The 15320-nt window shown below is 39.9% G+C and overlaps 1 long non-coding RNA gene across 7 annotated transcripts in view; it reads left to right on the forward strand.

The window, feature by feature from the left end:
* The window catches only part of LOC133265842 (uncharacterized), a 113944-nt gene that overhangs the window by 46410 nt on the left and 52214 nt on the right, over positions 1–15320 (forward strand). For 6 of the 7 annotated variants that reach the window (XR_009742146.1, XR_009742143.1, XR_009742148.1 and 3 more), the window contains exon 8: positions 6060–6175. This is a non-coding gene — a long non-coding RNA (uncharacterized LOC133265842). Of the gene's footprint in view, positions 1–6059; positions 6176–13206; positions 13459–15320 lie in introns of those variants that run through there. The other variant, XR_009742151.1, reaches the window with a different exon arrangement.

A 15320-nucleotide genomic window follows, 5' to 3' on the forward strand; every position in this document is an offset into this window, starting at 1 on the left:
TCTAAGATCCCATTCGCAGACTACTGGAAAAAGAATCTGTGGCTGTGCTTTGACTGCTTAAGGTGAACAAAGGGCTTACAGTGGAATATCACCTTAATTAAACATATGGAGCTACTGCTTCTGTTTGGATTGCTTGCATGGTTTTTCACTTGAGTGTAGCATCAGAAGCTTAGACTGTCTAGAGACACCAGGTTCTTCTGAGATGCTTTTAGCCTGCTTTGGCAATTAATGAAAAGCAGCCCTCATCCAACAGTGCTGGGCACTCACTGGAGGATCTCCATGGGATACAGAGCACTCTGCTGGCTTTTATACCACTTTGTAATCACTGGTAATGGGACAGAGGAATATAGGTGAGTTTTTACACCTGGCTGATTTCTCACATAGGGGTAATATAACCCATCACCCACAAGCCAGTGGAAGCTATGAGGGCTGATGCAACTCAGCTGACCTCCTCTTTGTGCGCCCTTTGGAGCCAGAGCTGTGCTCATCTAGGAAGAGATTGCTATCCCATGGCTTTAGAGTGACCCAGAACTGGTCTATAACACATGCCATAGGAAAGAATAGATTTTTCTCCCAGTGGTTGGGGACCACTAATTCATGAACAAGAAACTCAACCATATTTTTGTGCTTCCCAACCACAATAAGTACCCCTCAGCTGTAGCTCAACACTGGACTTAGCAGCACAATACTTCAGTGTTCTGGCCAGCTACCATGTGTAGACTGTTGCGTTATGAAGTAGGGATTCCTACTACATTATCCACATAGAGAAAGTGATATTAAAACGACAAGCCACCAAGAGGTCAAATAACCAGTTGCCAGAAGTTAGAATAACTAGGCTGTGGAGCAGCAATGTCTGAGGAGCTGGCATGTGTCCCAGGAGTGGTTGTCACACAAATGAAAGAAAAGACAGCTGGAATCTTTTTGGATTGACTGTTATTTTATCTGAACATAGTGTAAATCTATCACTTTGGTTTTTTCAACCAAATGCCTGAACTGGGAGTTAAGAAACTGATTCAGTAAAATATGAGGTCTCTTTATGCCTCATTTTAACATGTGTGAGCTTCACCTACTTTGTTTAGCTTAGTCCTTTGGGATCAAGGACCGTTCAGACAGCCTGAGCATAAAGAGTCTGATTATAGCTAGAGCTCTTCAGTGCTCCTGGAGTGCCAAAAGGTGTGTTCTCCCATCTGGGCAGAAACGAAACCACTGCACACGTATAACTGAGCAGGCATCTCTTCCCCCATGATGGGGTCAAAATCCCAGCATGAGGCTGGGTAAGGAACACTCAGATTTCCTTCCACCCAATGTTTTTCTCTGGGCAGCTCTTGTTTCACCTTCAGTTTAGCTGTTTGCTATACATTTGGTGTCATCTCTTTAAAGATGTACATCTGAATGGGCAAGAAAGTTAGGGATTAGCAATGGGCAGAGGTCAAGTCCGTCAAGACTTTAAGCATGTCATTGGTTGTAAAAAAGATTACATTACTGGCAGCTCTTTGCCAGATCAGTACTTCGATGCCAAATGTTAATCCTTGCTGGGGCAAGATGGCTTGTAAATGTTATAGGAGAACATAGCTTTTCCTGTAGAAAACAGGCATTTATGGTAAAAAACACGGATTATTTTCTCATGCTTACGTTTGCATTTCATGCCAATTCACCCTTGCTTGTTATGAGCTTCGCTTCAGTACTTACATTTAATCGCTTAAGATCTTTATTTGTACAGCTAAGGAGAGTATGGCTGGGTTCTTAAAGCACTGGGGAGCAGAAGAGCCAGAGCTCAGCCTCAAGCTTTGCCAGAGAACTTGCACTCTGACACTGGGCAAAGCCTGTTTGCCTGCTGAGCCTCACTTTTCCCATCTGTAAAACGGAGCTGCATGTAAAAAGGAACCTGTAAAACGTTATTTATGACTGTCAGAAGAACCGTGTTTACTGGCTCTGTAAAGCAGTCTACCTATTTTAGTGTGGTTAATATATATCTGTGGCTTTGTAAGTAATGTCCTTTCCTACAATTAGACAGCTTTGGGCGAGCTCAAGTTTCCAGGTCAGATGTTTACACCACGACAGCCAAGGTATAAGCCAACACAAGGCTTTAAAATAACAGAAGACTCGGTGGGCCAATGGTTTACTCTGCTGTGGACCGAGAGCATGACTGGGTGCAACCAGCAGCTGTTAAATGTGCGCAGGACACTGTGTGTGACTAAGCACAGTCTGGAAACTAATACTGTATCAGCAGCTGACTACATTTGTGCAGCTCTGCCCCAAACTGTACAAGTCATTTGGCTGTCCCATGGGAAAGGGAAGCAAGCAGATCCGGGCACAAACTACTCACACCTGCTTTTGGCATCTTGAGAGCCTCAGCATCTTTGTGCCTCAGTTGCTCATCCTGTTTTGGGAGGTAATGAAACTCTACACTAAGTCAGAAATCAATAGAGCTTCATTTTAAAGGGTCTGATGAGGTCAGAGCCACTAGCGCCTGATGCACATGGGTTCCAGAATGAAGGGGACCATGTAAGTTCCCAGATAGATTTGATAACAGAGATCATAAAATAAGGAAAGCAAATTCAATCTGGGGAAACCTGAGATTCTAGGTTTCATGCCACATACACTTAGTAGCTATAAAATTAGAATACTCTGGTAAAAGGGGATTTAACATTTTATCGGGCAAGAAGTAAGAAATGATATGCTGCATACTAAGTATTAAATTGTGTTAGTTCAGTTTTGTTATGCAGATGGATTTTTTTTCCTTCTCTTCTACTCTTTAAAATGTTTTGAATTAAAATAGCTTACTCAAGGTCACCAAAGGCATATGGTCCTGCTCAAAACTTTAAACAAAACATTAGTTTTTACAACCTTTTGTAATTTGGTATTGTATACAACATGGTTATAGACGGAGTTTCTGTAATCTGTGCAGTGGGTGACAGAAATATGAGAGCCAAATTTATAAGCCATTTAGTGAAGCATTTAATCAATTTCATGCATAGGAAATAACTCCGATTGCTTTGCTTTATCAATCTTGCTTTCTCAGAGACCTGCAGTCACCCCAACCTCAAAACACTTAAGTGCATGTGGGGGGAACCATATGCAAAACTCTAATGCTGTACACAGTGTCAGGGACTTCTGAGGACTGCTTAAACTTACTTGCTAGCATCAATAATCCCTCTTGAGGCTGTTAATATATTTCAGAAGGAAGGCAGAGAGCCCAATATTTATAGGAAGTTGCAAGGCCTCTCTTTGCAGAGTTTTTCATTAAACACCCTTTGTCTAGAAAAAAAAATCTTTGACACTGTGTAGTTATGCAGATTAAGCTTGCTTCTAATGCTAAACTGTTTGTGTGTGTTGCCTTTAATCACTTACACTTAAAAAACCTCCCAGCATCACAAGTTCCTGTTTCCATAAAATATGGATAGCTTATCATTTGACAAATTCAGAGAGACACTGCTTGAGACGACACTGCTCACTATAACCATAATAAGAAAAACAACACATGGAGGTCCAGACTGTCTTGAAACCCATGTAAGAGTTAAAAGTCACACTTACCCATAACTGTAAGTGGGGGAACCATCTGGGAGCTTTATCTTGTAAGAGACTGAACTGAAGTATTAGAAGATTTCCTCTTCTGGTCTTCAAACCATGGCTCTGGATGGACCACCTGACCCTTAGCATTGGGCAAGCAGAAGGGAACACCACTCCTCACCCCTTTCACAAGCCAACTGGTGAACTGGAAGATCCTTAGGTCCCTTCTTTATCTAGTGGCAACTGTACTCATACAGAGAAGGGATAGGACTGGTCTACTGGTATTTACCAGCACAATTTATTACTCTTTCTACATAAGGCAAAGGAAAATATCGCCCAAACCAACCTCATTTGCTTCTGAAATCTGCAGTAAGAAACTGGTCTTTAAAGACTATTTCAGAGCACAGGTTTTCCTCATGTACTACCACAACCTGTACAATACCCTAAGCTGAATACTACACAGCGACTTTTTTCCTGAGTGAAAAATTCCTGAAGGAGCAAGAAGGCAATCTCTCTGATAATCATCAGCTGCTCAACTATATTAAATTTAGACAAGGCTACAATAGTGCCAGAGTTGTCCCCTGCCCTCTAAAATTAGAACTGAAAGAACGGTGGGCATAGCGCTAAATATATAACTCATTTAAAAATAATGTGCTCTCAGGCTTTCCTAATGCTGGAAAAACTGATCACCATAAATCCCTAGAGATCTGTTTGCACAGCCAGCCTGCTTCCACCAGCACCAAACATGTTTCAGGAGGATATGTCTTTTCTTGAACAGCCACTTTTCTTCATAGTATATAGGAAAAGAGCAGTAAAGATTTGCTGCAATTAAACAATACATTTCTTGGTTATCTGCAAGGACAAAAGTTTAACCAGGCCTCTGCTTTCTATTTAGAAGCAGAAAAAAGAAGAAAGGAAAAAGGAAGAGCCCATATTTGCTATCTCTTATAAGTGGTAGTGCTATAAGAGTTGATGGAGACTATCCATTTGATATGGCCACAAGTGCGAGCTTTATTTAGCCCTTCAAGCTGTAGAAAAACCTTAACAATCTTCTACAGGAAAAAAACCCCAGCCACCTTCACAACAAATTAAGCAGCCTCATTTCCCTACTTCTGTTTCTCAGCTATAGCAAAATCTAGTGTTAATAATTTCAGAATAAATAAAATAAGCAGAATACATTAATAGCAGTTCTGCATAGAAAAAGAACCACAGAAAACCTACAGGAAAACATCTTTCCTTCAGGCCCAAAATAACTTTTGCCTAGCAAAAAAACCCTCTTCTTCCTAACTCCTTTCTAACAACATGTAGAACCCCTCCCAAGGAAGACCATACATTAAAGGGAACAGCCTTCAGCTGTACTGAATTTATGGCCAGCTGGGACCTGGCATGCAAATTGGCCTAAAGAAATCCTGGGACCATGGAGGACTTGGAAGTGTCCATCTCATGAGACAAGGGAGGTCCTGAAAAATTTAGGGTTTTATTTTGCCAGCTGTTTCTCTTTTGTCTTTGGTTATTTCAAATATCAGAGCATCTCCAGCAGATGGTGGACCTTCGAGAAGAGCGACACAAGGGGATGGGAAATATTTGGGAGAGTTTCATGGAAGTACCCCTAAAACACTCCCCTGTTTGGTGTGGTTCTTCCCTGGGGAGGGGGCGGGGAGAGTAAATCTGGGCTCTATAAAAAGCCAAACCACAGTTAACAGGAGAAATTCGAGGTGGAGTGTGAAGGTTGGAGCTTGGGTTAGTGGAGGTACTTCTGCTTCTCTGCAAATCTCTAGCTGAGAAGTAATGGTGTGTGGGTTTTTTTCTTTCTTCCTTTCTTTTAGCTATTTTCCTACTGTGCTTATGGGAAGCTGTAGAGAGCTTAAGTCTGTGTTTTTTGGTCTTGAGAAGTCTGTGAGTGGTGCCTGTGCCACAAGAAGTGGGTCTGGACTTGATCTGCTGCAAGTATAAATGCTTGTTAGGGCAGCAAACAGGTCGTATTACACGATTCTTGTACCTTAAATAAATCAAGAAAGGTGTAAATGTGCTAGTCATGAACTTATTTTTCCCTTGGGCTACTTGTTTGAGATGTTTCTTTCTCTTCTTCCCACCCCCCCCCCCCCCCCCCCCATTCTACCTTTGCTGTTTTGGATGGCATCAGCTATTTGGAGGGGTTTGCCAAAAATAGTAATATTAAAAAGGCATGTTTCCTCTTTGCTCATCTGGAATATTCTAGGAAGGATTAACTCTTAATTCCCCACCCTATAAATTTGGGGTTCCTTTTCTAGTTTTGGCTTGCAGAAATGTCAAGGCAGTAAAAACATAAGTAAAAGAAGCTGTGTTTTTTTTTTCCTCTAGATAGAGATGTAGTTCTTGCAGCATTAATCACCAGGTGACCTGCCTTATGTTTGTTTTCCAATAGCATGTGTAATAAAAATTCCTATGCTTTTCTGCTGGAGGAAGGTAGATCCTACCTGGAAAAGTTTTTCATGGTATGAATGTAGGATGTCCAGATGAGAAAAAGGGTATAAGAACCCAAGGTTTAATTTTATTTTACTTTTCTTAAGGTGTCCAATATGTGGATCCAGTGATGAGTGGGCAGCGCAGAACTTGCTGGTGCTTTTCACACATAGGACATCCCGGTTTGATGCCAAGGGATCTGCAGCTGATGGATACTCTCAAGGTATTCCTCAAAACTTACCTGGCAGTAAGACCATTCCCCATCTTTTATCTTCTATATCCCCAAGGAAGAGAAAGTTTGGTTTGATTCCTGCTCTTTGCTCATGAGAATGCAAACTTAGATCTTACCTCTAGAAGAATGCTCTAACCTTCATTCAGTGGGCTGTTTCTGAGGAAACTGGTGTTTTTGATGACCTTATTCTGAAAATCATTGGTTAGCTACTCCTAGGAGCTGTTTGCTACTCTATAGGCTTTTCCAGACTAAGTCTAGAGTTTTCAATATTTACTAATGAAAGTAAATGAGAATTAAAGGAATGGTACTGCCTGCTGACTCGCCAAAGGTGGTTTTCTTGAAGCAGAGCAGACACCACAATTTGAAAACCTCAATCAAGTGTTTTTCACTGTTTAAAAAACCACAATATTTTACGGATGTCATTTATACACCAAAAAGAAGGGGGCTATTCCCAATATTATCTTTATCTTCTAGACATAAATAACAAACAACTCTGGTAATCAAGATTTACTGCAATTGTAATAGGTTTTGGCATCGTTTATGTATTGCAGGGAATGTTAACATAATGTTGACTTTCAGGACTGAGGCCAGGTTTTTTTTTGATTGTTAGTTTTTTTCCTTCTCTTTTTCTCATTTTAAGGCTGTATTCATTACAAAAAAGAAAGGCCAGTATAGTTGTGGCTTTTATGGCATTCGAGACTGTTTATAGCACTGTTTATATCTCCTAATCAGAAAGTTGAAATTATCTGTGACAATGTGAACACTAAAAAGTTGTATACTATGAAAATATTTCAATAATTAATGCATGCACTATCTAGAGCAATTGACAGTGAGGTCATAAACATAATGGGCCATCTGTGTTTGATTTGTATCTGAAAATGCTTAAAGGGAAAGGCAGGTAATTCAGGCTTCTCTTGCAAATGTAGACAGGCAAAGATTTTTCACCTTTCAGAAGGCTGTTGAACCATTTCATTACTTTAAAGAAGAAAAAACCAGAGTTCTTCCAGGCTAGAGCCTTTTAACACGCTTGTGTTTTGTTCCTGTATTCTCTGACAAGCAGAGCGCACCAGTGGGACTTTTAGTTTTCTTTTAGAGGGTTGTCATTCTCCCTTATTTACTTTATATTGTTTGCTCTCTTAAAAAAAAAAAGCCACTTCAGGCTCCTGAGCAATCCCACTAGCTCCCTTTGCATTCTGGGACCTGGGTTTAAATAGTTTCCTTTGGACCTTTCCAAGTTCAAATCTGCACTGGGCTGTTGAAAGACAGCAGAACTTTTATGCAGGGATCTGGCTCGTTGCACCTTTATGACCCTTCTCTGGATTTGCCCCAGCTTGTCTCCTGAACCTTTTCGCTCTTGTGAAAGTCGAGGTTCAGATTACCTGCATATCTGGGATAGGATTTAATTTAGCACTAGATTTCTGTGCAGTAATGGGGAGAAATAGATTGTCTTGCTATTGTTGGGAATAACTTTTTATCTCTGAACTTATGTGTTGGCATAAGGCCAGTATCAAGCTGGAATGACTCAATAAATAAACAACCAAATACCCCTCTTGTTTTCACTGGCTGATCTGATGACAGTCGGACTCCTGCTCTTGGCACTGACTGAGGCTTTACTGAAGGAAATGCCATTATCTTTCCTGTGCCAGGCAGAGATTAATACATTCTTAGAAATTGAATCCAGACAGGACTTCTAAATGATTTCATGTGACCTCCTGTATATCAGGGCTACTAAATACTACAAATTACCTATGATAAAACCAGAGATTGCAACCTATTTAAAGCTCTGTACAATTTTTTTCCCTCTGCTCTGGCCTTTCTTGCTCCCCAGATAGTAAGTATAGGCAGAGAATAGGTCATAGCAAGGTAGAACTAATGTCTAGAGAAATTGGCTGAAATACATCTGGGTAATCCCCCCCACAGTAACAATTCTGTCACTGTCCCTGATAATCTGATCTGGGGTTAATTTCCTTCTCAGATCTGAAACTGGTGATCAGTGTGATCCTGAGCATGAAAAGAACAGACCTGTGAGATTGCCCCTGAAAACCTTGACCACCTCTTTAACATCTCATCCTTTGCATTGCAAAGCCTTTGAAGTAGCCAAGGGAAAAGAAAATGGAATAAAGCAGGGCCAAATGCTGAATTACATCACCAAGATGTGACACTTAATTCCTGGTACTCCAAGTACCTGCTTAATGCCCAGGACTTTGAAGCATAAATATTTCCTTAATGTTGAACCAAAGGGTAATAAAACAAGGCAAAACCCCACATTCACAGAGTAGAAAGAGGTGGACTTTGGTCTATGGATGTTGAGTCTGGCAACACACTTCTCACGCTTGCACAAGCATCCTTCTCCGCTCCCCATATCCTCTCAAATGAGTGTGTATCAATTGCTGGGTGTTCCAAGCCAGCCCATGAAGAAGGTTATGTCTATGTTGTCTCAATTAAAGTGGGTAAATGCCCTTCACCTGTGTTTATCTTCAGATGTCCTGTTGTATCTACAGATTGAAAAATTTCCCCTAAGAGCTACTGGGGAACTTTCAGTTTTTGCTTTTTAGAGAGCAAATTTTACCTTAAACACTCCAAGCCCACTGGTCTCAGTACTGGGAAACTGCATCTTACTTCAAAGCTGAGTTCCTGTAACTTCTGTTTCCACTTTTGCATCTTGTCATGTTATTGGCAGTAAGGTCAAATACCCCACATTATCCAATGTTCACTCTGTGTACAGGTGCCGCTGCTTAGAAATGAAGTCCTCCTCCTGCCTTTTAGTTAAGCTGTAGAAATTGAGTTTGTGTTGCACAGCTGTGCTTCTTCCTGGTACCTAGAATATTTTAACCTCATGGTTTTACTTTCAGTAGTTGTCTCCCTTTTGAAAGTTGGACCAAGCTGTCTAATGATTTATTTTACCAGTGTTTTGCTTTTTTTTGGTCACAAACAAGGTAATTTTCTTGTTTCTACTTGGATCCTTCTTTTTTTTTTATTCTAGCTCTGAACTCCAGAGAGTTTTGGCCTCTTTATGCTAAAGCATTGAGGTGAGATTAAATCCTTCAACTGTTTTGAGACTGTTTCCCATTCTATAAAGGTAGCCTTGTTCCCTGGCTTTTGCTATATTTAGCTACATCACAGTAAATACAGAGTACCAGATTGCTCTGAATCAGAATCTTGTCCTCTCCCATCATTTGCTAACATAATAATTCTTCCTGTCATCTACAGATTTTATTGGCACAATTTTATGTACTATCTGCAAACTTCATAATAAAGTTCATTTTATTGTAAACTGCAAGCTGGATCAAACCAAAGCAAAATGTGACCCAAGCGTTGTCAGTGATAGAGACTTAGGGAAAGATTATTAAGAGGATAACTCTTTACTTTCCTGGTTTCATAATCAGCAGTTTAAAGACGTCCAAAACTGATGTTTAGTTTTTTTTCAGTGGAGTTTCATGTTGTTTTTTTATTTTTTTGTTTAAATCCATATATACTTTTGTTCTCTGCAACATCTATAAAAATGAGTTCCAGCATTTAATTTGTGCTGAGGAGAAAAATACTTTCTTGTGACAGGTGCCCTATATTATATGATGAAAAATAGTTAATATCATTCTCTGTGTACCTTCTCTATTCCAGACTTTATAGGCCAGACATTGTGTCCCTTCTTTCATTTTTCAGGTATTTACTTAAAAAAGAAGCAGCAAGGTTCTATAATGTTCTGTATCTATTCTGATCAGAATGACCAGAGCTATTGTGGATTTATATATTGCTTGAGGATATTTTCTGTTTTTCATTCTCTACTCATATTCTTGTATCTTATTTTCCCTTCTGTGGAGCACTGAATAGATGCTTTACAGTGAATCATTCAGAGTCACTGAGATCTTTGAGAAAGATGTGCCTAGAGCCTCTGTGTGTGTATGTCTTGTATTGTATCTGCACTGACACAGAATTTCTCCTGTTTTTCTAATACCTTGGCACTTAGTATTGTGAGATCTTCTAGCCTGGTGGTCATTTGCCCATGTATGATCAGCATAGCTGGTAACATAAACTCAAAAGCTCTCTCCAGTTTTCAAACTGGGTATCTATTCTTGTAACCATCTCATTTTATCATAACCCAGTTTAAGCCCTTCACTGAGAAAACTTCTTGAAGTCTTTCTAAAATCTCTACCCTTCTTGGAGATGCACATGCATGCTGATTCTTTCAACAGAGCTTTATTAAAAGGGACTTGTGCAGACCAAGGAATGGGCTGAATATCACTTGGCATTAAGAATCGGTGGCTTTGTTTAGTTAATTTTAACATGATTTCAAACAGAGACCATGGTTTTCTACTCAGGACCGTGGTCTGGCATTCAGAATATACAGGTTATACTCCTTCTCTGCCAAAAATATCTTTTACTGACCAAGATATTTCATCTTTCTGTGGTTTAGTTACTTAGAGGTGCAATGGTACTCTACTACTTCATCCTCCTCTACTTAGCTACTAAGCTTTCCAGGGCAGAGGGAGCACATTTATATGTACATGTTAAGGTAAAATAGTTTGATAAAGACATCAGGTTACTGCTTTTAATCAAGCTCGCTTTCACTCTTTCAATTAATATATTTTTCCAAATTTTGGTGATACATTATCTCAATGGGAATATTTATTTTGGCCACCAAATCAACCAGCATGCCATAAGCATTCCAAATTCTGCTTTATTTCAAGTAGAATGATTTTGCTCTTATTCTTCTATTTTAAAGAAGCTAGCCTGGACTCCAGCAATAATAATGTCAGCAAAAAAGCCAAGGACTTTTTTCCCTTGAGATTTCACTAAGGTGTGATAATTAAGAAATGTGAAGAGAACAAAACAATCACAGTGCCTCTGCACTGAAGATGTTGTGCCTTTGAAGTCTGAGTAATAACTGTTGAGTCGGTGACCGTAAACCAGTCCTATAAATGCAGAATATAAGATGGGATCGGGGGCATCGCCTCGCAACAATTATGCCAGCAGCTAATGGCAAGATCCAGCAGGTTACCCGTCCTTCCTCCCTCACCGTTTAAAGTGACACCATCCCTGTTTTCACTCTGCATCTATCATAAAGACACATTGATTTCCTTTCGGAGGAAAACACATATTTCTTCCCTCCTGCAAAGAAGATAAATCTGACAGATTTTAATCATATGTAGTTGTTCACAAGTATAGAAATGTTTCCAGTGTCATAGATGAAAACCTTTAATCCCTTTTCTTTCTTTCTTTTATTTTTTTTTTGGAAAAGAGGATGTTTCTGGAAACTGACTTTATTTGGAGAGTACACCTGTGCTAAAAATCTTACTATATGCACCAGCAGTTAACATTTCAGAATGCCCTATGGGCAGGTTTAACTTTACTGCCCTCCAACATAATGCCTGTCTTGTAGTGGTAACCATGAATACTGCTATAGTTAAGGGTCTGTCAGTGGTTCTATCATAAACTCCCCTGTTTCCAAGGTTTTTATAACTCAGCCATAAAAGCTCTCTCCAAGCTAAAGCTTAGCTTACCAAGGCAGACCTGATTCTGATCTTGGAAAGGCAGATGATACATATCCCTCTGTCTCTTTTGAAATTAGCTATGATCCCCAAGGAAGGGCTCTCACAAACCATGGGTGCCATACATGTCCAGCAATATATGATAGATGAAGGGGGAACAGTGTCGTAGGCTTTCATCCTCTTCAAATGGCAAATAAATTGGTCTTTTTACTTTGAAGCAAGAGGAGTCAAACAACACAGTGCTTTCCAATTTAAATTGCATTTTTACTTCAGTCTTTTATTTCTTATAGTAACTTTAGGAGTTCATTACTTCTTAGCCTGTGCCACAGGCAACAATTTGACAGCATTTAGAAATGTGGAATATCATTCACTCTGTAAGTATTGCTCTGGACTTAAATCAGTGGGAATGAATGTAGAAATGGGTATCTTGAAGAAAAAGATCAATCAAATCTGAGTAGAGCCAGTGTTCAGAGCAATGTAGAAACCATGGCTATTGTGACCCTGGAAGAAAGGAAGTGGTTTTAAAAAATGTAAAATTACAATTTAGATTTCTGCCTATTTGACCGTAGATTTAACCCAGTTTGTAGGCAAGGTTTGTTGCGATTTGTTCCAGAAGTAGAGCAAATGTTGGTGCATAATAATGATACTCTATAATGGCAGCTAGTATAGATTTGAAATGTTATACATTGGCTAGTAAAATTAGAATTTGATAGATGGATGCCAGCTGTGTTATGGTTGTGATGCTGTGTTAGCGGCCACTAATTAAAAATCATACAACAAGTTTTGAATACTGGAAATGTTGGGATTTTATTTTGGAGTGGGATGTATTGAAGTCTGCCAGGACAACTACCACCATGAAATGGAAAGCCTGTAGATATCTACCTGTGCTTATGTGTTCCAGTCCTCTTTGTTGTGTTCCTGAGTGCTCAAAGCTGAACACTTACTAAGTGTTTTGAACCTGCATGTACATCTGGTCAATGGTGAAGAGAGAAAATAAAGGAAATATCTTGACTGTGACTGTTTAGAACAGAGAACAACAGCGCAGTGCTGAGTCCTGCTAAAGAGTTTCATTATTTGACTAATGAAGCTCCACCTCTGATAACTTTAAACCTGTACTCTCTTATTGTAAGTAAGAGTTCTTCAACAGCTTGAATTTGGTCCAACAAGTCTCTCAGTCTGATTTCAGCCAGAGTCTTCAGTTGGGTAGTAGCCAGTGGGTTAAATGGTTGAATTTGATGCGAGCAACAGTTAGCTGCAGTAGGCAACCTGCTAGAAGAGCTGGCACCTTCACACATCTATTCCTGGTGCTGGGTTATATCTCTAGTATTTGACATTTTTACTATATTAAAATTTGGGCTCTAAGGAGCAGGAAAATAGTGACTCAAATTGTCGCCTCTCCTACGGTGGTTTTATTTCTGGGTGCCATACGAGGCGTGTGGAGTCTATTGCTGCTCCTGTGTCTAACTGAGGAATAGGCATATTTGCTTTGCCCTATCCTCTAGATGTCATTTTGGCAAAGCTTGTTTGGCTTGACAGGGGGAATAACATGGGCCATGACATGAGCTGGCACTGCCTTGAGGGAGAGCAACAGTCCAAAGCGTGGTTTGAACCTTGTTCCTCCCCTACTCTGCCCTTGAGAGAATCGATCTGCTCAGTGTCTCCAACTGCTTCACACTCCAAGCCAGAGGGAGGAAACTCCTGATCCATCTCTTCCAAAGAGGAGCTTATAACACCTTCAGGAAGGACCATGGAAAACAAAACCAAATTAAGTAGAAAGGTGAAAAGTGCTTTTGGTTTGCCATTTCTACTCTGATAATGGAACATTAATTTAAAGCAGGACCCTTTTTGGAAATGAGTCGGATGTAAGCCCTGGCCAAAGGCTTTCTTACTTTTATATAGTACTTTTGCTTCTGTGTTGCAGGGAGCTTTTATGGCTCCTGCTCTTAAGCCAGATCATTCACACTTTTTCAGGTCTAAGCCAACAAGATGATGTTCTGGTGGCCACACTTTTCTCTAACGCTTGTGCCTTTATGCATCTTCATTCTCCAAGATATCAAGGAAGTTCATCCTTCTAAGAAGTCTAGTCTCCCAGTCATCTTGGGGTGGATTTGCACATTTAAGTCCCATCAAATGCTAATAGGAATTCCTTGGTCAAATCCTCTGTGCCGCTCTTCTTCATGCCTCACTGGGAGAAAAGAGCCATTAGTGTGTTTAAAAGTAAATTTCAAGGTTTCCTTTTTGTCTGTTCCAATGGCCGAGGTTTATTCCTCTCGTCCTTTTTATTTTATTGTGAGGCACCTTGAGTTATTTGCATGATAAGACACCCTGTAAATGGATTATATTGTAATGCATTGTGTAGGTTTAATGCTGACAACAGCTTGGTTTAGAAGTAAGATAGCAACTTAGATTTCTAGTTTCTGATGTGCCGTGCAGAGAAATGCCTTTTGAGAAGCATGAGGCAAAGCAGGAGGGATGAGGAGGAGGCAGCCGGAGTTAAGTTGTATGAATAATGCGAGGGAAGGCTGGCGTTAAAGAGGAGTTGAATACATTAACTTCTCAGCCTCCAAAGTGGAGAGAATCAACAGCACGAATGCGAGTGGCTTTCCCCTCTCCACTATAACAGTTAATGTGGTTTTTCCCCTCTATTTTTCCAAGGTTAGTATTTTCTGGTAACAACCTTTCATACGCGATGAGTGTACCTTTGCAGTCACGGTGCCCAGAATATTATGTCATTATATACTACTTACTTATAAAGTGAAGCTGGTCCCCTGGAGAAGCCCTGTATTTCAGAAGAAGTGGTGAAATGAACAAAAACCTGTTTTTTGGGGGGAGGTAGATTGCTCTTAACTCTCACTGGACCATGTGATGAGTGCTGGAGCAGGATGTTTGGTAGTCTGAGCATAAAGCGTGGAAAACGTACACTCCCCAGGAACAGTATGTTTAAATCCTGGCAAAAACAGCCTGGCTTTTCCTTCCAAGGTAAATATGCAGTTTGCATTGAGTGGGTATTTTAGATAACACCATAAAAATACAAACTTGGTGTTGGAGACTGAAGTGCTCGTCATCTATGTTGAAGTCCTGCACGTGGCTGCATTTAGTGTTACACACTTGAGATATGCTGTGAAAATGGTGCAATTATTCTTCTTTCTCCCTTTCATTTGCAATAATTAAACCCATCAATTTTTTTAAACTTTGCTCCTTGCAACTCTAAGCTTGAATACAATGATAGCAGTTAGACCAAAGAAGACTACTCTGTTTCATTTGGATCTTGTTTGCTTAATTCTGCACAATACCCAGCACCCTTGTGACGGCTTAAAGTTCTTGAGAACCTCTTCACTTTTTGGCATGCACGTGGTATCATTTCACACTGTTCAAATACTAAACTGCAGTTTGATCGATAACGGTAAATCTTTTAACCAACTGTGTAGTATCTATACTGGTTGAACGGTGGAAGCTGGACAGGATGCTAAATTTATGCATCACTTAAATTAAAATGAAGTGCTGCTTGAAATCACTTTAGGTTTCATATTTTAACTTGAAGGAGTCCTGAATAACTTCTTTAAAAGCACTTTGATCATTGCAGTCTTGAGGAAAAAAAAAGAATGATAGGGGGAGAAGAGGGGAATATATTTTGGGAAGAAGCCTTTGAA

Source organism: Pezoporus flaviventris, unplaced genomic scaffold (assembly GCF_033815535.1).
Source record: "Pezoporus flaviventris isolate CSIRO_AGI_PZ_B2104156 unplaced genomic scaffold, CSIRO_AGI_Pfla_v1 ptg000006l, whole genome shotgun sequence".
Lineage (NCBI taxonomy): Eukaryota > Metazoa > Chordata > Aves > Psittaciformes > Psittacidae > Pezoporus > Pezoporus flaviventris.